Source organism: Equus asinus, chromosome 4 (genome assembly GCF_041296235.1).
Source record: "Equus asinus isolate D_3611 breed Donkey chromosome 4, EquAss-T2T_v2, whole genome shotgun sequence".
NCBI classification, from domain to species: Eukaryota; Metazoa; Chordata; class Mammalia; order Perissodactyla; family Equidae; genus Equus; species Equus asinus.
In genome coordinates this window covers 26,586,586-26,608,676 of record NC_091793.1, presented here as the reverse complement: position 1 = coordinate 26,608,676, position 22,091 = coordinate 26,586,586, and the positions used below count along the sequence as shown (strand labels likewise).

General features: G+C 45.1%; 1 protein-coding gene across 11 annotated transcripts in view; it reads right to left on the bottom strand.

The window, feature by feature from the left end:
• Positions 1-22,091, bottom strand: part of LARGE1 (LARGE xylosyl- and glucuronyltransferase 1) — a 539,997-nt gene that overhangs the window by 409,829 nt on the left and 108,077 nt on the right. The gene's annotated exons all lie outside the window — the stretch shown is intronic.

The following is a 22,091-nucleotide window of genomic DNA, read 5'->3' as shown; positions in this document are numbered from 1 at the left end:
CTCTTATTCAGCTTAGATGCCGTGGTTCATTATTATAACCTCCCTCTGCAGGCACGCACACCTCCCACCAACCTCCTTCTTTCCACTGGAAAAATCCAATGATTCGGATGAATGCAACCATACTCGCTCTCCATGCTTTACTTGGTAAGTCAAATGTTGGGGCAGGAAATCACGCCATCAGATTCATTCCCTTTAATCATTTCTGATTTCAAATGGGCAGTCAACTGCTAAGAGATGCTCCTACCTTATTCTGGCAAACTCACTCTCCTATCCTCTGAGATACTTATTTCAGACATTCCTTTTCTCCTCAAACCTCCTCTTCTCTGAATGGTAAATTCCAGGAGTGTTCCAGGATTCAGTGTGGGACCCATCTTTCCCTCTCTCCCGAGGTGAGATCGCCCATTGTAAAACGGTCTCCAGGCTGAGGACTTCCATGTTTCTCTCCAGCTCTGGCCTCTCCTGTGACCTCCAGATTCACATAAACAACAGTCTTCCTCTACCACATGCGCCTCCGCGCTCAACTCCTGAATCTCCCTTCCAAACCTGCTCTTCTCTAGATCTTTCTCACCTCCACAAAGGGCAACGTCATCTACTCCATTGCTCAAAGTAGACACCTGAGAGCCATTCTCAATTCCTCACTCACCCCCTCATCTTGTCAAATCCATGTGGATGCACACATATCCCGCCATCTTTACCTCTAAATCACGTATTCTCTCCAACAATCCATCCACTCCTCTCCAGTGTTACTGCCACACTATGAAGCCAAGCCACCATCATCTCCTGTTTGTGCCCACTGCAGGAGCCTCATAACTCAGACCACACTTGAAATTATTCACTGTTTCTCCTCAGCTCTTAAAATGAACCCCAAACTCTGCCCTGTCTATAAGGATCTACACGGCTTGACCTCTACCTATCTCTAGGACCTCATCTCTGGCCACTCTCCCTTTAATTCTGCTCTACTCCAGCCACACTGGCCCCTTCACTTATGGAATATGCCTCAGGGCCTTTGCAAGTGCAGTCCCTCTGCCTGGAAGGCTTATAGCTCCACTCTTTGCTTCACTGAGTTCCTCTCATTCTTCAAGTCTAGATCTTGAAAGCTGTCAAGCAGAAAGGTCTTCCCAGACAATTCTATGCCTAAATATCCTCCCCACCTCACTTTATCACCATGCTTTGGTTATTTCCTTCACAGTACTCATCAGATTTTGGATTTATACAATTATTTGATCAATTACTTGTTTAATGGTTGTCTCACCCACTAGATTTTAATCTCTACTTTGGCAAAAACGATGACTGCTCTATATTCAGGTATACGCAGGCACATGGGAGGCATTCACTGAATGAATGGATGGACGAAGGAAGGAATGAAGGTGCTGGGAGAGCCTCAGCCATCAGGTACCTTCCTGTCACTCTAGCGTTGTTTCAATAAGCCCTTTCTAAACAAGAGCTTGCCAACTAGCTGTCTGGCTGCACAACATCTATAATATGAGAAATAGTGTCTACACGGTGCCTCAAGTAGGTCCTTGAAGCAACGGTGTGCCCCTCGGAGACCCTTTGTTACATCTGAGGTCACTTGCAACATCCGCTTTAGTAACATCCTCTTCTTTCTCTGCTCCACGAGAGAGAACACACAAGAGGCGTGAGGCTGCTCCCTCTGGCTCTGGAGCATCCCTCCTGAAGGCCTATCCCACAGTCACTTCCTCCTTCCTTCTCTTCTCTGCACATCAGCCCCAAAGCATCTCCCTCCTGGAGGTGATCCTTTGGCTTGTCAAAGTGGCACTCCTGCTTTCTTTTTTCATTTACAGAATGGCATTTGGCCTTGGAGGCACTGTTTAAAAATTGATCATGGGAACTACAAAAGCCACATGCAATATGCTTTGGAACAAACACTGAAAACCTACGAGTTCACTGTGTTTTAAGGACTCTAAGGGTCCATTCCCGCCTACTTAGTTTGTCTTGATCCCACTGTGAAGTCAAATTCTCTTGCCGCAGGGAAACATGCCCTTTTGCCCTCGGAACCACTATGATGTCCCAGATCAAGGGCAGAGACCTCACTAGGGCCTCCGATCCAGTCTTCAACCACCCATTACACACATCTCTGCCGTTAGGACATGCTACCCGCAGCCTGAGAGTTTTGCCTGCGTTGTGTCTGTTATGTTAAAAGCTACCAAGCACTAAAGGTTGTTTCAAGGGTCAAGGGAGGTCAAAGGAAATCCAAAATATGATTACACAGCAACATGAGATGCTATAGTAGCACTAATAACATTGAAATGAATTAGTCGAATTTTAGCTGCTTGAACAATCAAATTCTCAGTCTGGACACTACTGCCTCCTTGCTGAGATATCCACAAAGCAGATAGAGGGCGTCTTGGTCCATTCATGCTGGGACAACAAAAATATCATACACTGGGTGGCTTAAACAACACACATTTATCCCTCACAGTTCTCGAGGCCGGAGATCCCAAGGCCAAGGTGCCAGCAGATTTCCCGTCTGGTGAGGATCCCTCTTCCTGGTTCACAGATGGTGATCTTTTTGCTGTGTCCTCACATGGTGGAAAAGGCCAGGAAGCTCTCTGAGGTCTCTTTTCTAAGGTCACTAATCCCATTCCTGAGGGTTCCACCCTCAGGACCTAATCACCTCTCAAGGGCCCCACCTCCTAATGTCATCACACTGGGGGTCATGGATTTTAGGAGGACACGAACATTGAGTCGATAACAACGGAGGAGAGGGAACTAACAAGTAGGGGGGTGTCCTGGTCCTGCCTGGAGGTGGTGTATATTTAATAAAGGATGAACAATTAGAAAGCGAAGAACATTCAAACATCTACCAGGAGGAGCAAAATAAACCGTACTGAACACATTACTCAGTATGTTACTGCTCTATATAAAGGGAGCAATTTCCTTTCTTTACAAAGGGACTGCCCCATGAAACAAATTATATCTCAAAACTTAGCAGCAGGAAATGATTCTCTCATGAAGAACCAGTATGCCTCCTTCGATAAGACAACAGCAACTCTTACAAAACTCATCCTGTTTCCCATAGCCACCTTCAAAAACGTTTAGAATAAGAGAAGTTCATTTCAATATTTTATTTAACCTAGCATGTCTAAAAACTTAACATTTGAATATATAATCAATAAAAAATATTATTAGTGAGATATTTTACACGCTTTTTCTCATACTAAGTCTTCAAAATGCGGCGCACACCTTACATGAACAGCACATCTCAGTTTGAACTAGCCACGCTTCAAGCGCTCGAGAGCCATGATGCTGGACAACACGGGTTTACAAATTTTCTAAGCCTTCGCATCCTCCTGTTTAGGGAAGTATGTCTGGCTACAGGCTCGAGAACGGAGTTGAGGCGGAGAGCCCGGGAGCCTTTGCAGTGATGCTGGCTAGATAAATAGCCTGAGCTGGCAGCGGGAGAACTAGAGAGAACCGGATTTAACCGGATTTGAGAGCACTCAGGAAAGAAGACAACATTTACTGGGCAGCTAGGACACCCAAGTACCATATTGACACTTCCACATGGCCTCGATGCAGTCAGTCTTTACAAGCAGTCTGTGCGACTCCACTTTACAGATAAGGGCACCAAGATTCAAAAGGTTAAGACACTCAAGTCACACGGCTGGGAAGAGGGGCGCTGGGGTTAACCCCAAGACTTCTGACTTCACATCCGTGCTTTCCTCAGCACGGCATTCAAGGCCCCCACAATCAGACTCCTGCCAACCTCATCACTCGAGTTCCACCCAAGTCACACCTTCCAATGCAGGACTGCCACACTTCTCTGCCTTCCTGCCTGCCGCCTCCCCTTCCTCCTGGACTATCTCCTCCCTATCTACATGTGTCTACATGGGGAGCCTTGAAAACAGTGGTTCTCTATTGGGGGATTTTGTACCACACCTGCCCCTCTGCTCAGAGACATCTGACAGTATCTGGAGACATTTTTGATCGTCAAGACTGGAGAGAATGGGGTGCTTCTAGCATCTAGTGGGGAGAGGTCAGGAATGCTGATAAACGTCTTACAAGGCACAGGACAGCACCACAACACAGGATTATCTAGCCCAAAATGACCAGAGGGCTGAGGTCAAGAAACCCTGCTCTAAGTAAGGCAGGACATCTTAGGGGGCCCCTCCCCTCATTAAAGGGCTCAGAGGATGTTCCATGGGGCGCATGCCAGGAAGAACTACAAATCCACAGTCGTCAACTTCTCCTCCAAGGTCATCTCCCTCGGCCTGGAGCGCGCTGACCCGCATCCCAGGCACTCTTCTTAAGTCCCACCCCTCACACTATACCGCACAATCTGCACGCTGCCTTTTCAGGGCACAAACACAACTTTAATAGAGACGTTGATAGGCGGGCGGTGTGACCGTCACTTCGAGCACAGACTTCTCTCTGGGGCAACACAGGCAGAGAGGCAAAAAGAGGAAAAAGAATCAAGAAGCAATCAAAAATTGCCACTTAGAATATTAACCTCTTTCAACAATGCCTTGCCAAACAGATCTTTCATGCAAATTGATCTTTCCTGAGGATAGACACTTTTCCTGGGGTCAGACAACAGCTCCAAGAAGGCTGACTTTTATGTTTTTCTTCTGAATGTGAAATCAGCTCAATCACATCCACAAGACTACCTGTGAAGCCACCCATTGGAGGGTTCTGGTCTTCGTTCTTTTGATTTTCATTCTGGAAAGACACGATTCAGGCAGGCTTGCCTTACATTTCCATTCTGCTTAAGCAAACACTCATAAGCATTTAACAAGAGCCAATACTGCAAAATGCACTTCAGTCTTCCCCAGTGTCAGAGGACTACGTGTCTAACTCGCAGAGTCTATTTTTCCTCCGCGTTCCAAGGCCTGGGGAGGTTTTATGTAAATACCTCTTGTGACAAATGGCAAAACAAAGGCAGCTATTTCTTTCCTTTTCTCTACCCCGTGTCATCATCCCATTCCATAAAGCACAAGTCCACTGGGCGTAGACTCTACTCCAGGCCCGGAGCTCAGGGCTGGAGACAGAGATGGATACGACACCACTCCTGCCCTTGAGGAGCCCTGTGAGAGTGGAGGGGACAGACAGACACAAACATCGTGACCATGAACACAGGACAGGACCAGGAGAGACACAGACCTCAGGAGAAAACATCCGAGCTGAGCCAAAGAGGATGGCACAATTTCAGAAGGCTGGGAAGGGACAAGAAGTCCTCCCTCGCAGAGGGAATCATGCTGCAAAGGGCAAAGTGATGCCTGGGACCAGGGGACAGCAGCCAACCACTCCTTCCAGAGTCAGGTAATGAGACTGGGACGGCCTTGAATGCTAAGTGATGGGGAACTTGAATTTCATTCTACAGCCCCTGGGGAGCTACTGAAGACTCCCGAGCAGGAATTACAGCATCTGTGTTTAAGAAAACTAACAACTCTGGGGCAGCGTGAGGACTGGGTCAGATGGAGGAGAAAGTGCAGCCCAGAGGCCAACCTGAAGGCTTCTGGTGGCAGACCTGGCTGGGGGCTGTGCCAATAGCCATGTCCTTGTTTGGGTGACATTTCTTGTTAACACAACGCTGATCCGGTCCATATGTGGGTGCCATGGAATGAATGTTTGTGTCCACCCACCCCCAACCCCAGAATTCACATGTTGAAATCCTAATCCCCAATATGATGGTACTAGGAGGTGGGGTCTTTGGGAGGAAATTAGGTCATGAGGGTGGAACCCCCATGAATGGGATCCGTGTCCTTATAAAAGGGACTCTTTCTGCCACGTGAGGATACAAGGCAAAGTCAGCAGTCTAGAAACAGGAAGAGGGCCGTCACCAGAGTCTGCCCACAATGGCACCCTGATCTCAGACTGCCGGCCTCCAGAACGGTGAGAAATAAACTCCTGTTGTTTATAAGCCACCCAGGATACAGTCCTGTGTTACAGCAGCCCAAAAGGACAGAGATGGGGGACAGCACTATGCTGAGGGATGGGACCTCTAGGTACAGGGGACAAATCCCGGCTGCTTTCAGCGGTAAGAGCAACACTCTTCGCCTTGGCCGGAGAATGGTTTGAGGATGGCCTGTGACCCAGTCCCGGTCACGAGTTGCAATGAAAAGACAAGTCATAGTGTCACCAAAGCCACAGGAGGGAGCCTGTCATGAAGGAAATTCCTCTTTTAGACAGACAGAAACATTATTTGCCTCGGGTCATAGAAAAAGTCTCTCTAAGAATAAAAAATAGAGGGCCTCCTGACTTCAAGATGCTCGAGTTACGGGGCTGGCCCCGTGGCCGAGTGGTTAAGTTCGCGCGCTCCGCTGCAGGCGGCCCAGTGTTTCGTTGGTTCGAATCCTGGGCGTGGACACGGCACTACTCATCAAACCACGCTGAGGCAGCGTCCCACATGCCACAACTAGATGGACCCACAACGAAGAATATATATACCGGGGGGCTTTGGGGAGAAAAAGGAAAAAAAGAAAATCTTTAAAAAAAAAAAAAAAAAAAGATGCTCGAGTTACACTGTGTGATGGCTCTTGTTCAATGTTCTCCTGACTTGGGCCACATAAATATCCTTGTGATTAAACAAAAATAGCTTTTTTCCTTTTATTGAGGTGAAATTCACATAACACAAAATTAACCATTGTAACCAGCACAATTCAGCGACATTTAGTTCATTCATGATGTTGTGCAAACACCACCTTTATCTTATTCCAAAATGTTTTCATCTCTCCAAAAGAAAATCCCATAGCCATTAAGCAGTCACTCCCCATTTCCCCCCACCTCTCGCCGCTGGCAACCACCACTTTCCTTTCTGTCTCTATGGATTCACTGATTCTGGATATTTCGTATAAGCAGAATCATCCAACATGTGGCCTTTTGCGTCTGGCTTCTTTCATTTAACTTACTGTTTTGGAGGTTCAACCATGTTCTAGCATGTATGAGGATACCAGTTATTTTTATGGCTGCATAATACTCCATCGCATGGATATACCACCTTTGTCTATCCATCCATCGGCTGAGGGACATCTGGGTTGGTTCCACCTTTTGGCTATTGTGAATAGTGCTGCTATGAACACTTGTGTACAAGTACTTGTTGGAGAAGAATGGTTTTTCTTAAGGTTATCTAAATCCCTTTGCTCTATGCACATAAGGATGTATCTTTATTGTTAAGAATGATTTTAAATTCCTAGAACCTGGCCCCTGGGGAGCTCCAGCAACAGTAGCTATTGTCGCTACAGTAGCAAGTCTACTATGTGCCTGGCTCTGTGCAGGGCACTGGACAGTGTTTACATCTCATTTAACCCTCTCAGGATTCCTAAGATTTGGTACCTATCGTTATTCCGCATCCGGATGAGAAAACCACGGCTCAGTGTGGGTTCAGTAACACGCCACACGTTACACATATGGTATAGGGTAGGCTTAAACATGGTGGGAAGGCTCCCAGCATGTTATCTGGCACAGAGCAACTATACAATGAATATTAATTAATTAATCAAGTACTTAATGACAGTTTGATAATTAAAAAACAAAAGAACAGGGAGGGGGTTAAGGAGGTACATTCTCCTCTTTACTTTTTCCCTCTGGTAACTGACTGTACTTTCATGGTATAGAATGCTTAGTGGGTTACTGTATTGGTTTCCTAGGACAGCTGTAACAAAGCGCCACAAACTAGGTGGTTTAAACAGTGGCAATTTATTATCTCATAGTTCTGGAGGCTAGAAGTCCAAGACCATGGTGTGAGCTTGCTCCCTCTGAAGGCACAAGGGGATGACCTGTTCCTCCAGGACTCTCTCTGAGCTTCTGGTGGTCCTTGGCTTGTGGCAGCACTCTCCAGGCTTCACATGGCATTCTTCTTGTGTGCTTGTCTGGGTCCAAATTTCCCCTTTTATAAGGACACCGTCATATTGTATTAGGGCCCAACCTAATCCAATGTGATCTCATCCTAACTAATGACATCTGCAATGACCTAGTTCCAAATAAGGACACATTCTGAGGTTCTGGGGGCTAGGACTTCAGCAGATGAATTTGGGGGGGGGACGGGGACAGAATTCATCCCTTCACAGTGACCTTCGCCATCATGCAAAAGTCAAGAAAAGAAACCACCACGAGGCACAGAGTCAGGAAGAGGCATCTCAGTCCCATAGGGTCAGGGGTACCCAGTCCCCAGAGGCCAAGCGTCAAAGAGCAGCAGGACTGACTCAAGGCAGCTGGAGGATGCACAGGATGGCCTGAAGCTACCACAGGGCTCGACGTTCTAAACGGTACGAAAGAAAGAGCATAAAACCAGGCTTCAGGAAATCTAGTTCTCGCGATGCTCAGCCAACAACCTACTCTGTGACTTGCCTAGAAACACCTTCTCCGGGCCTCAGCAGCCAATTAAAATAAATGCGGGTTCCATCACTGATCTCTAACACCCAAAACACAGCATCTGCTTATCAGTTCCCAAATCTCTCCAGAGACATAAATCCTTCCTTTGCAGGGGTGCAGAACTATTCACGGCTTCTAACCATCTCTCATTTGCTAGCTCCAGGTTAGAACGTTCAGCTAACGTTCCTGCCACTTTCAAAGTAGAGATTAAATCTCAGGCATCGAGGCTTCTCTAAAAAAACTGCATCGTTCAGATATATCTCATTCACACACCACATTAGACAGATGCACATAAAGTAAACAGTGTAGTTAATAAGCGCTAGTTCATTAGTTGTGGGCCTGTCAGGAGCACCCAATAGCTGTGATAACACACAAAGCCGCCTCGTCTCAGAAGTCAAGCTAAACGCTTTCCATTTTTATCACCCAATTCATAACCTTGCTGTCTGGCTTTAAGAATCAATAGCCTGGTGGTTTTGGTATCCAATAAATTTGTCTTAGTTTGGACGTTTTTCATTTCCCATGCCACTTGAGGAGAGCAGGATAAGGTAAATGGCTCCTCTCATGGCATTTGTTTTTCCAAATCTATAATTTCACGCTGACATGTTCCACAAACCAGTGAAGGCAAAGAGGGAAAGAAAGCAGATATTGGAGGCCTCATCCCAAGATGAAGGAAGCTTCCAACTGGGATCATTTGGGACACCAATTTAACAAGTGTCACACGGGCAAATGTCAACTGGCCTACCAAGGGGGACCCGTCACTCACCTAGCAAAGAATTTTTATCCAGCACTTACTAAGTGCCAGACCCTGTGCTAAGGGGTTGACATGAATTATCTCATTGGTGCTCACGAGACAGCTGCCTGAAAAAAACGCCACTGTTTTATACGCAGATGCAAATAAATATACATGGTATATTTATTATTTTTATTTATATAGAACACTGAAACTGAAAAAAGAAAGCAATTCTGACTTTGTAGATAAGAGAAAGCAGTGAGAAACGTAAAAAGTAAGCACATACTTAAAGCAAATCAATATTTACATGCACAGACTCAATATCGCTGAGTTTAAGCCTAAAAACGAGGCTGGGACGGGAGTCCTCTAATCCGATACAAATTATCTGAATGGGGAAACTGAGGCTCAGACAAGGGAATGGACGTGTCCAAAGTTATCCAGAAAGCAAAGGACAAAATTTAGTCTGGACTCTGAGTCCTCAACGTCTTGCTCTGCTATTTCAGTTTTTTCTTCTTCTTTCTCTTCTTCAACATCACATCAACATTTTCCTTTTTTTTTTGAGGAAGACCAGCCCTGAGCTGACATCTGCCACCAATCCTCCTCTTTTTGCTGAGGAAGACTGGCCCTGAGCTGACATCTGTGCCCATCTTCCTCTACTTTCTATGTGGGACGCCTACCACAGCATGGCTTGCCAAGCGGTGTCATGTCTGCAACCGGGATCAGGACCGGAGAACCCTGGGCCACCGAAGCGGAATGTCCGCACTTAACCACTGTGCCACCGGGCCAGCCCCTCAACGTATATTTTTCAAAAATGTTTAATAGACCTAAATATGGAAAGATTCATGATTTGGAAGGTTTCAAGATGGGAGAGAGAGAAACCCTTCAAGAGTCTCCCAGTCCAAAACCACGGGGACAGAAAGTGTTTCCCAGGGACCTGGGGAAGAGGAAGATGGGGAGTGACTGCTAATGAGTATCCGGTTTCTTTTGGGGGGGAATGAAAATGTTCTGGAATTAAATAGTAGTGACAGTAACACAATCTTGTAAATATAGTAAATATATAAAACCATGGGCTGTAAGAACCATTGAAAGGTACACTTCCGAAGGGTGAAATTGATGGTATATGAATTATCTGCCAATTTAAAAAATAGCCAGTGACATCAGGACAGTCAGGATAACACTGATGAGCCCCTATCAAAATAAAGAATCAAGTTAAAAAAAAAAAAAGATTCCACCAGTCACCCTTATTTATCCTGAGCAATTTCCAGACATAAGCATGTCAGGCGGGACACTACACGGCTTTGCCTGGCTTTATCTATACAATAATCCCATGACTCAAATGCTATTGTCTCCAGTTTATAGATAAAAAACTAAGTCTCCTAAAGGTCAAGAGATTCCCTCAAGATCAGAAGGGGACCAACACCTGTCTTCTCGGTCTCCTATCACAGCACTTAGCAAAATACATTTAGTTACTTGGGCCTGGATCTCTCATCAGAGAATGAGTCCCTTTGAGCAGGGACTATGTTTTTTCAGGAAAAGAACAATTTTGGAAGAGCAGTTTGAGATTTACTGGAAGGCAGATTGGAGCCAGGGGGTGAGAAAAGAGAAAGACGGCTGAGAAACGAGAGTTTCCACGAAAGGAAGAAGAGGGTTCTACTGGAGGGACTCCAGGCAGATGGGTCTGTCTGTTAATTCAATCAAGCAAATATCCACTGCGGCCCACTGGGTATGAGAAACGGTGCTTACAATCTAGCTGGGGACAGGAGATATGGTTGCTGAACAGGACAACGGCAGTGTTAGTGCCACTGCATGATTCTGACAACCCGTGCAGAGAAGGGGCTGTAAATCCCCGGGTGGCTATTGATCACCAGCCCTGCTGGAAGAAGGGATGCTGGAGGCGGATTAGAGTCTTCTTTCATCAGTGGACGAAAAAGAGGACCTCTGCACTCAAAGGAACTCTGAAGCTGGTGAAGCCAATCAATACGAACCACCAACACAACCTTTTACTTTCTTCTCCCTTCTTTTTCCTTGTGTGCGTGACAATTCACGATGACCTCCGATCCATCCTTCAGGGACCACCACCTTGGGGAAGTCAACCCAGACTGCTCTGAGCCTCCACAATGGTTCTGTTTAACTAGAAATCTTTTTCGGTTTTGTTTAACAATTGCAATAATTGTTTTACTGTCCATGATAAAACAATAGTATTACTAGTCATCATCGTAGTAACAGTAGTATTTCCTATCATCTACTGAGCAGCATCTTTGTGCCAAGCACTGTATTTTCAATGCTTTACATGCAGTGTCTTATTGAAATCCTGCCCTGTAAGTTAGGTACAGGTCGTACTAGCTCCATGTTATAGAAGAGAAAAGCCATGTGGCCAAAGTCACAGAGCCAGGAAGCGACAGAGCAAGAACGTAAACTCAGCCATGTAACTCCAGAACGTTATTGGCCACCACACCTCCCGATGACACGGTGGGGACCTGTGGCAGATAACTAAATAATTTCTGAATTTTCTTCTAAATTTGAGAGAACAGAAATTGGAGGTAAAGAGGTCTAAGGCCCTAATTTACTTTTTAAACTACTTCAGAGGTTAGGTACTCCAACGCAAGATTAAATAATATGTTGAGAGGTTACAATGAAAGTGATATTCTACCCTCAGAGAAGTCTGTCCTGCTGCTTTCAGGAGACAGTTGCAGGTACTAATCAGCATAAAACGAACCTTTATTTATAGACTGGATATAGATATTTAGATACACAGATATATATACACACTATTATATACATACACGCACATATATATAAACACACACCATTCATTTTACGAATTAAGAAAACGGACATACAGAGATGTTAAATAACCCAATAAAGTCTTCTGATGAGTAATTGGTCAAACCGTATCTCGCGCACCCATCTTCTAGCATTCTTTCTAAGACACCACGTCAGTTCATTCTAGAACGGCTGCCGTGCGTGAGGTCCAGCAGGCCAACGACTAACACGACGGAAGTAACCAAGACAAGAAATCCAGTGCTTCCTTTCTACAAACCTCTGAGAAGTTTAAAAAGAAAAAAAACCTCTAAAACCCACATGTACTGACCACAGAGCCAGGTGGAAAAGAAAAAATACACACCCCGATTTGTCCTCATTTACAAATACTTTTAAGCTATTTGTCAAACAAAATGAGCCTGTCTGCCAGACGAGATCCCAATTTTCTAAGTTCATTAGTGGCTGATGAACAAAAGGGTCACTCTGGTGATTTCATAATTTGGCCCTCACTCTTGTCAAAGCCACTTAAAAAAAAAAAACCCAAGCTGTCAGGAGAGAAAGGAAATGCTATTTGATTCCATTTGTGCGCTATTTCCGTGCAAACAAGGAGCAGACATTTACAGCCAGGCTGTATTCAGTCTCCTGACCAGGGCGGGATGGTGAAAGAAAGGAAAGGAAAGAGAATAGCAAGGAACGTTGAAAATGTGTGCGTGGGAAGCCACAGGCGATATTAAATGGCCTGGAGGCCAACTCTGACAGCCTCTTTTTTACTTTATGTTTTTAATCCTATAGGTAGGAAAAACGTGCTTTTAAACGGTAAGACTCAAGATCGTTAGGAAACGAGGAATTCCTCAAGAAGCCCATTGTCTTGGGCTTAAGTACGGCGCATTATTCAGATGCTCGGAAGGTGGCTTTCCAAGTTCTAATAAGGCCCTCATTAGGAGGGAAATTTGATTTTTTCCTATCATATTCATTTTATAATGCAAAGGAACACCAAGGATCTTATTCAAGCGTATTAACTGGAATAGTAAAGCATCCCCAATGTATTTCTCTCCAGATTGCCCCACCATGAGCCATCCAGGTAAGATTCAATATTACTACTCCATAGCCAAAGGGCATTTCTCCCATTCAGTCACAGCTGCAGCCCTTGGAATTCCACTTCAGGCTCTGCAGAGCTGGGAGAAGTCACCTAGGAAAGGACAGATTCTTTTTTTCCAGGAGATAGGAAATGGAATGAAATATTCTGACCTTATCAAGAGGCACCATGGAGGGAGGTCAGAGGTCCAACTCTCTCCCCACTGCCTCCAGAGAGTCTCTGAGCATTCTCCTCCTTCCAGATCCTTCTCTCCTTTATCCCTTAACATTCCCTTCAGGTCTCCGCACAATTCTCACCTCTTCATGGAATACCCTTCTTCCTAGCACTCACTACCTTTACGATGTAGACTTATTTGCAAGGTTATTTTATTACTGTCTTTCCTCCCCTTCATGAGGGCGGGGTCTTGCTTCTTTCTAAGTAAAATAAATAGCACCCTCTACTTTCAACTAATGGCTAACATTAATTTTACCCAATTTTAAACAGAAACTAAAGAAGATCTTTGAAACTCCTGACTTACTGGTCAACTCAAACCTCTAGATAAGTGCTAGAGAAGCAAATTTCAGGGAATAAAAAACCACTAGGCAGGCTGGTGAACCTAATCCAAGAGGTGATGTTGTTCATCCTTAGCAAGAAGTGATTAGTGCAGGTAGGGGCTGATCAGGGTGCTTTTCTTCTTCTTCTTTTTTTGGTGAGGAAGATTTGCCCTGAACTAACATCCATTGCCGATCTTTTTTTTTTTTTTTTTGCTCAAGGAAGATTAGCCCTGAGCTAACATCTGTGCCAGTCTTCCTCTACTTCGTATGTGGGATGCCTCCACAGCACAGCTGATGAGTGGAGTAGGTCCACGCCTGGAATCCGAAGCTGCAAACCCGGGCCACCAAAGCCAAGTGCGTGGACCTTTAACCACTGAGCCATGGGGCAGGCCCCGATCAGAGCATTGTTTTCTATGATCTTTCTAAAGACAGATCTCCATGGTTAAATCTCTGTATTCTGAAAAGTCTTAATTTCTGGAATTTCAGACATCCACATTTGACACCAGATATAAAATAATGTACATTTCAAAACCAAATAAAAGCAATTTTATGACCAGCCTTTTGGAACAGCCTTCCTCCGAATTATCTGCCAGGTCAACTCCTAATTGTCCTTCCAGGCCCCACTCAATGGTCACCTCCTCTGTGAAGGCTTCTCCATGAGGCAGTGCTCAGTTCCATCAGAGTGAAAAAAATCAAGTATTTAATTTCATTTTTGAAACTCTTCATATGTCAGTTCAAAAGGACTTAGTGAGAAAGTTACTTCCTCCCTTTTTCCCCCCAGTATGATGCTAGTATACCCTTATAGCTCTTGAACACTTGACAAAGGAACTGAGAACTCCCAGTCAGAAAGCTTGCGGCTGGCGGCAGCATCCAGCCAGAGTTTTACATAGTTCAGCTCCTTTGGTTAACTGCTACTTATGGAGAGTGGTCCACTTTTCTTATTACCATAACGTAATTATGTAAATAACATGGTCTTAAGAAGGAAGATGTGGCCAAACACTGAAGAGGAAGATGGGAATGACAGAGCTTACGAAGCCTTGCCCAGTTACGGTAACTTGGCAGAGCAGCCGCTCAATAACTATTGAGAAACAGAGACTCAGCACCTAAGCTGAATGGAGCAAGGATACAGCAGGAATTTAAAGCATGTCTTCTTACTCTGAGTCCAAAACATTTTCATCTTCGCAACTCTATACCAAACTATTTCAAAAGCCAATAAATACTTGTTAAGTGAATAAAAAGAAAGCTAAGAAGGTTCTTTCCCTTGATGTATTTATAACTCCGCAGAAATACTTACAATTCATACCAGCCAGAGATTTCCATCTATGTTTTTGCCTTCCAAAATATGATGAAAGGCCAGGGGATGCTTTTGTGGAAGTTTAAGTTTATCCTGCCCGTCATGAAGACTGAAAACCTCTACATCCAAAGGACTTACTAATCTGACACGCCAACTTCCTAAGTTCAGCAAAATAGAAGATATAATTGACAGGTATTTCCAAAAGCTGTTTTGAACTTTTTTTTCATAGCAATACATATCCAGGATATTTATTTAGAATATTTCAGAAATTTCAATCCTCATTTCTCTTGCTTTAAAATGCCCACAGGTATGTGTCCTTTCAAGGTGAACATCGGGTAAAAATGCTACGAAAAACACACGCGGTAACTTTTCTTTTTCCACACCACAAAGCACACTTCCTGAAGAGAACACAAAGGAAAGAGCTCTGTTTTATAACTGATAAGAGCTACAAAGACAAGACTTTTAAATGAAGAACCTTTTCTAGAAGTAAGTGAGAAAAGCTCATGCGTGATGAGACAAACAGTCCAAATTAAAAAGTCTGTGTGCTCCAGACTGAAGAGGCTGTAGCCACCTTCAGACTCGCACCCGGGAATTGAGGTGTGGCGAGGACGGTCACGATGGCCAGGACGGTCACCGGCACTGGGGAGGACGAACAACGACCAGCGGCTGCAAGAACCGCACAGGCATGTGGTCTGGAGCCATTTACCCTACGGGCAAAGTGTCCTTTCCACCTTACTGACTCCCGTGGCCCACAGCACGGCACAAGGGTGACAGGAGCCACGGGAGGAAAAGTTTAAGTAGCAGTCTTTTCCGTTTGCAAAGGGGGGAAACGCAAGCGTAGAACATTTTCCACAACACCATCATACGCTTTTGTTTTTATTTTTGGAAATTTTGCTGCTTGAAGGGAAAAGTGTCCTTTCATCTGGAAAGTCACCTGTCTGGAACATTTTCTTGCTAACGATGCTTCTCATTATCCTCTTGGGCATTTTATGGGCAAATTTCTAAAAGAATAATGCTGCTAAGTAGCATTATCATTAGCATATTATTATTAGCACAATATGCTAATAATATTAATATTATTAATATATTTGTTGTATTAATAATTATTAATATATTATCAGAGCAATATTAGGAGCATATTATTTTTCTAATAATAATGACAGATAATTATATGGAAAGCATTATGGACTTCCATCTGGAAGCTAAGCCAAAAGCTTACTACTACTATTACCACTAGCACTCCTACGACTAGTACTCCTACCATTAATACCAGCTCTCATACTAGTAGTACTCCTACGATTACTACCAGCATTCATACTACTAGTATTCTTACTATTACTACCAGTGCTCATACTACTAGTACTCCTATTACTGCTCCCTGCATTAATACTACTAGCATTCCTACTATTACCACCAGAGCTCGTACTACTAGTATTCTAACTACTACTACCAGCGCTCATACTACTAGTACTCCTGTTATTGCTCCCTGCATTAGTACTACTAGCATTCCTACTACTAGTACTACTATCATTAATAAAAACTACCACCATTTTTCTAGGACAAATACTGTAAGTCTTATTTGTGCCTAAAGGAAAAGGAAACCTTTATGTGTCCTATTTGTGAAGCACCTACTGCATGCTTGGAGCCACAGTGGACAACATTATCTCACTCAGTCCTCACAGAGCCCTGATGGGTAGACTTTATTATCCTGTGTCCTCTTTTCCATCTGAGGAATGTGAGGCCACAGAGGCCAAGTGAAGGGCTCAGGTGCCCCCGCCAGCCAGCCGCAGGACCAAGGGTCACACTCGGACACATCAGCTCCAAAGCCAGTGTGATTTTGACCCCAGAGGACAGAACATCATGCGACTGCAGACATTCAGGGATCAGAAATGTTAGGAGGCAAAGGTAGGACCAGGAAAATCTGTAATTGGGGAACCCTCCGAAGAGGACAGGATATGGGGGGACAAGAGGAAGGAGAAGCATCTTCCATGCCCTAAGGGAGCACTGCAAACCAGACTAGTTGAGTCACATGTTCAAAAACAGAAAAACAAGCACACAAGCAAAAAAACACAAGCTTCGAGACTTTTCCTTTGCAGGAAATCCAGGTGTTGCCAAATGCCCTGCCCCCACCATCCACGCCAGTCTCTCTCTCTCCATTCCTGACCCCAAATTTTCCAATTCCCCAGGAGAACACAGACTTCCCTTCCCACTATGTCCAGTGGTTTCCCCAAAACCCCATCCATGAACAAAAGAGAGGAAGAAGGGAGCCAAGGCGCAGGGCAGGAGAGACGAACACTGAGCACCCAGCCTGTGCCAAGTACTAGCTTATTTAACATCCAGGAAGAACTTTCCACCAAAAGAACAAAAGACCCCTGAGTGTGGCCAAAGGAGGGAGTTCCGAGACCTGTTGAGCTATGCAAGCAATGCCACGATGATTTATGAGCTGTTTACACACTCTTACAGGGTCTGGGAGGTAAGCGCTCAGGAGGGCACTATTACTCACATTAGTGCTCCAAGAAGAGGTGCAAAACATGTTCTGGAAATCTAAATTTCACTCTCTCTCTCACCACCCTGGATCAATACAGGGCTGTGAATTAAAAACACAGAACAGCTGGGGGAGAAAAGGAACCAGCCACCCCCCCCAACCCCCCACATCTGGTAGAGGATACCAGACACTTCCAAGATGAAATGAGAAGGACAACATAAGGCTCAGCTCCTGCCCGACAGACACAGTGCCCCCCACAATGGAACAGAAAAAAACCCTCCAAAACAGGGAGCGGGGGCTCCCTACAGCTCCCCCACATTTATTTAAATTTGGACTTAGTTTTATTACACTTCCACTGTAGGAAATTAAAATCTCGTCTGCCCAATTCCCACTCGAAAACCTGAAACCCAGCACAGGCTGTGTGTGAGAAGCGAAGAGCGCACTTCTCTCAGGAGAACAGCTTTATTCCAGAAGATGGCTAGCTGCTGTCACTTTCAGAGTCCCTCCCGCCTCCCCCAAGAACATGGGGAAAAATCCTTCTCCCTTAAATAGAACTTTTTCCAACTTATCGCCTAATCTCCGAGGCACGTTTGCATCATTTCCTCATCACCGCAGATCTCTGCTTTTAAATAAGTCAAGGCCCCCACTTTTCTTCCTTAAGAATCTGTCCTTTTATGGCCTCTCTGTCATCATCATAAAAGAAGGGGGTGGTGTGAGAATCTCCTGCTTTCATGCAAATAGATCTAAAAATAAAGAAGAACTAAGAACAATGGAAATTGATAGAGGTAGCTTTTGTTTTGGTTTTTGACTTTTTGCAAAAGAATATATTTTGGTTTCCGAGTTTTCCACAGGGCCTCTCTCCCCTACAACTACAGGGAAAGCGCGGTTTATTAAGGCTGAGCCAAAAACTGGGCTCTGACATTGTAAGGCTGAATGCATGAAGCTGATAAGTTTATGTTTGATGCGACACCTAGCCTCCTAAACTCACATATCCACAAGCTTTCCAGGACCCACATTCAGGTCCATGGAGCACGCAGTTGGGCCCCACACGTCTGTGCATATAATTTGCAAATAATTTGCAAAAACTGATGGAGACCCTGCAGCTGTCTTTTCCCAGATACTGGACTACAAAAGATGCTGCCCCCATTTGATTTTTGTTTCGTGCACGAAGAGGGGAGGGAGGCAGGGTCAAAAGCCCTGGGACCTCAGGTATGAGCAGACCCAGCTGGGCCTTGAGGGCTCTGGCTGAAGCATGGAGCATCTACGCCCACAGACCTAGTTTTTTCAGCCCAAACTCCTCTCAGGAGGAGGAAAGAGAGAGGCAGCAAATCTTGGTGGAGCCAGGCGGCGGTAATGTTGAGAGCCTTGGCTCTGTGGGCAGACAGAAGAGAGTTCAACCCCAGCCTGCCCTCTTACTGCTCTGTGGCCTTGGGCGAGTCACACACACTCTCCAAACTCAGTTTCCCCATCTGGGCAGCAGGTATGGACTCCATCATCCAAAGTGGGACAATCTTGAGAGTGAAGGGAGCACTATCCGTATAAAATGAGACCAAAATACCAGAGGACGGTTAAAATGCGACAATGTAAGGAATGTGTGCCTCAGTCCTCAGCACGGAATAGGACTGGATGGAGGGTTATCATTGTTCTGATCCTATTTGAAGAGAAGTGATCTCTAAAGAGGGTTAAATCCAGGCTCCATCTGTGCAAACTGTGTCACCTGATAGAAATGAGTTACGCTCTCAGCCTCAATGTTTTCATCTAAAAAGTGGGATAACAGTAGGAGCAAGGGGTACGGCTGCTGGAAGCTCAGCGGGGAAGAATTTAAGTAAAGCAATTAGCACAATGCCCAGCATGCATGAAGTATTCTATTTACTCCTAGACATAACAGTAATTACTAGTACTTACTTATATTTAGGTTTACATAGAAGTAACCAATTCAATTCTTGAAGCAATCACAACTATATATACATTAATGGATACATGTATATGGAGGTTTATCAATGTGTGTGTGTGTGTGTCTGTGTCAACATGGTAGACACAATGATTAAGAGTGTAGATTCTGGAGCCAGACTGCCTAGGTTCAAATCCTGCCTCTGCCACTTATAGGCTGTGTGACTTTGTCCAATCAATTGACATCTCTGGGCCTCAGTTTCTTCATCTGTAAAATATGATAAAAGTTGTACCTACCCCATAGGGGTTCTGTGATGTTTAAATAAGTTAATATATGTATAAGGCTTAAACATATTAAGCACTCTAATATTACACAGGTAATACATACAAAAACACTTGCACTATCTTTAATGCAACAAGCTATTGGCACCTTTTCTGAGTCAGTTTCAATAAGGAATAAAAAACAAACAGCTAAGAATCTGAAACATTAGAAAGGGAGGAATTTGGAGGAAGCTGGGACCTCTAACACACTTTGTGTGAGTTTGGGGGTGGGAAAATCATCCAACATAACCCAAAACTCTAATAAGAAAAGCAAAGGAAACCTTTAAAATAATAAATCAGCGTCCGGCACAGTGGGGTGATGATTAAGTTCACGTGCTCCGCTTTGGCAGCCCAGGGTTCGCAGGTTCGGATCCCAGGCATGGACCTACACACTACTCATCAAGCCATGCTGTGGAGGCATCCCACATACAAAAAGAGAAAGACTGGCAACGAATGTTAACTCAGGGCCAATCTTCCTCACACAGACACACACAAAAATAATAATAAAAAGAAATCAAAGGAGCAGAGGTGTTGGGAACAGCATTTTCCTTGTAAAATTATCATGCCAGAGAAGAGCACAAGAAAAGAAGCCAACAGAAAGAAAATAGCAAAATCCCTCTCGTGGAAGACCCTGAGAAAATACGAAGAAACAGAGACGGGGGAAGAGGAGGGGAAATTTCTACCTTAAAGGTGACAGAGGAAGACCTGGGTTCTTCTACAAGCATCTTGAAAGGTGAGGATGAAAGTGGGAACCTATGAAGAGCATCAGGAACACAGCGGGCGGCTGGATGAGGGGGCGGCTGGATTTCAAGTAGATCCGGAAGAAGCAGGCACATGGAGAAGGGGAGGAGAGGAGGCTGCTCCAGCCAGGCCGTGACCTTGCCAGCCTGTGCCTCCCGCCCTCTCAGCTGCCCTCACCTTCTCCTGACCGAGCCCCCGCAGCTCCACCCTCGCCTGGCTGCGGTGACATCTGAGGCCTTTGGACACTGATGTTGGCTTGTGCATCCCAGAGGCCTTTTCTCCTCTTTCCTCTCCCCAAAAGGACCCAGATTACCCAGCTGTTTGGGTTTGGGGAGGAGTCTCCCACCTCAACTTTTGTGGGTGGTTCCAACCGACCTATACGATCAGTGTAATCAAAGCCCCCATGCCACAGGGATTGATCGGGGGGGACGGGACATGTGTCGGATGCTCCGATGACTGCAGGTCCGATGGTGGCTGGGGGAGGAGAAGCATGTGAAAGAGGACACAGTCTAGAAAACTGCAGGAGACACTTTCTCACCTGAAGTCAGCTCAACCTCTGGAATTCTCAATTACAGGAAATTTCCTGTATAGTCCCTAAACTGCTTAAGCTGGTTTGGGGATTCTGAGCCTCACAACCAAAGACATCCTAACTGATCCAGTGACTCTGAGTTCTGGTATCCTCCTTAATTTATAAAATGGTCCTGAAGATGAACGGTAACCTGAAAACACCACGTCTGAAGACAAAGTGAGCTGAGTCTCATCCAGTTTCGCCATTTGCAACTGTGACCACGGAAAAGTTCCCAACCATCCCTCCTCACCAAAGCCACATTTTATTGTGCCCATCTATAAAATGGGAGCCATAACCCTACTGTGCAGGGGCGCTGCATGAATTATATCAGGGAATAAGTATAAAGGACTCAGCAACGCCTCAAATGGTGTGAGTATAGGTCTTACATACAAAAACTGCATTGATCTTTAAAAATGAACATGTATGTTGTATACTAAAAAGTTTTCTTGAAAAATGAAGAAGGGAACCTTATGGGTATTCCTGAGGTTTGAAAGGGAGAACCAAAGAAGGAGCAACCACTGGAAGTGCTCAACGGATGACCACCTCCTTCCTTTTCTCCATTCTTTACCCAGACAGACAGACAGACGTGCACGCACACACACACGGCCTTTGTGCATCAGGAACATTCCACACTGGTAACTGTGGCTGCAAATGCTGCCTGCAGGATTTTGACACATTTTTCAAAGGTCTACTCTGGAGCGAGTGATGTAACCAGTCAGCTCCTTGCCACCTCAAGCTCTCTCACGGGAAGAAGGACAAAGGAAAACAGGCACCAGGCCAGCTTCCTTAGGTCCAGGATGCAGGTGACAACGCAGATGCCATGACACCCTCCCTACATCCTTGATCAGAAATAATTCTCCAGGAGAGCTTTCCACCCCGCTTCCAAGCGGAGCACACGCTCCCAACAGCAGTCAAAGAAACTCTGAGGTGGGAAGAACTTCTGTTTTCTCAATTGTGCTTTGGGTGTCCCACTTTTTTTTTTTTTTTTTTTGAGGAAGATTAGCCCTGAGCTAACATCTGCTGCCAATCCTCCTCTTTTTGCTGAGGAAGACTGGCCCTGAGCTAACATTCGTGCCCATCTTCCTCTACGTTATATTTGGGACGCCTGCCACAGCATGGCTCATTGAGTGGTGCCATGTCCACACCCGGGATCCGAACCGGCGAACCCCGGGCCGCCGAAGCAGAACGTGCGCACCTAACCACTGCGCCACCAGGCCGGCCGCCTACTTTTTCTTCTTAATCCAAGATTAGTAGAGGCACTTCAGCAAATTCCTCAGCCCTCCTATGACTCAGTTTCCTCATATGTAAAATGGGGAGGGTAATTATAGCACCTATTTCATGA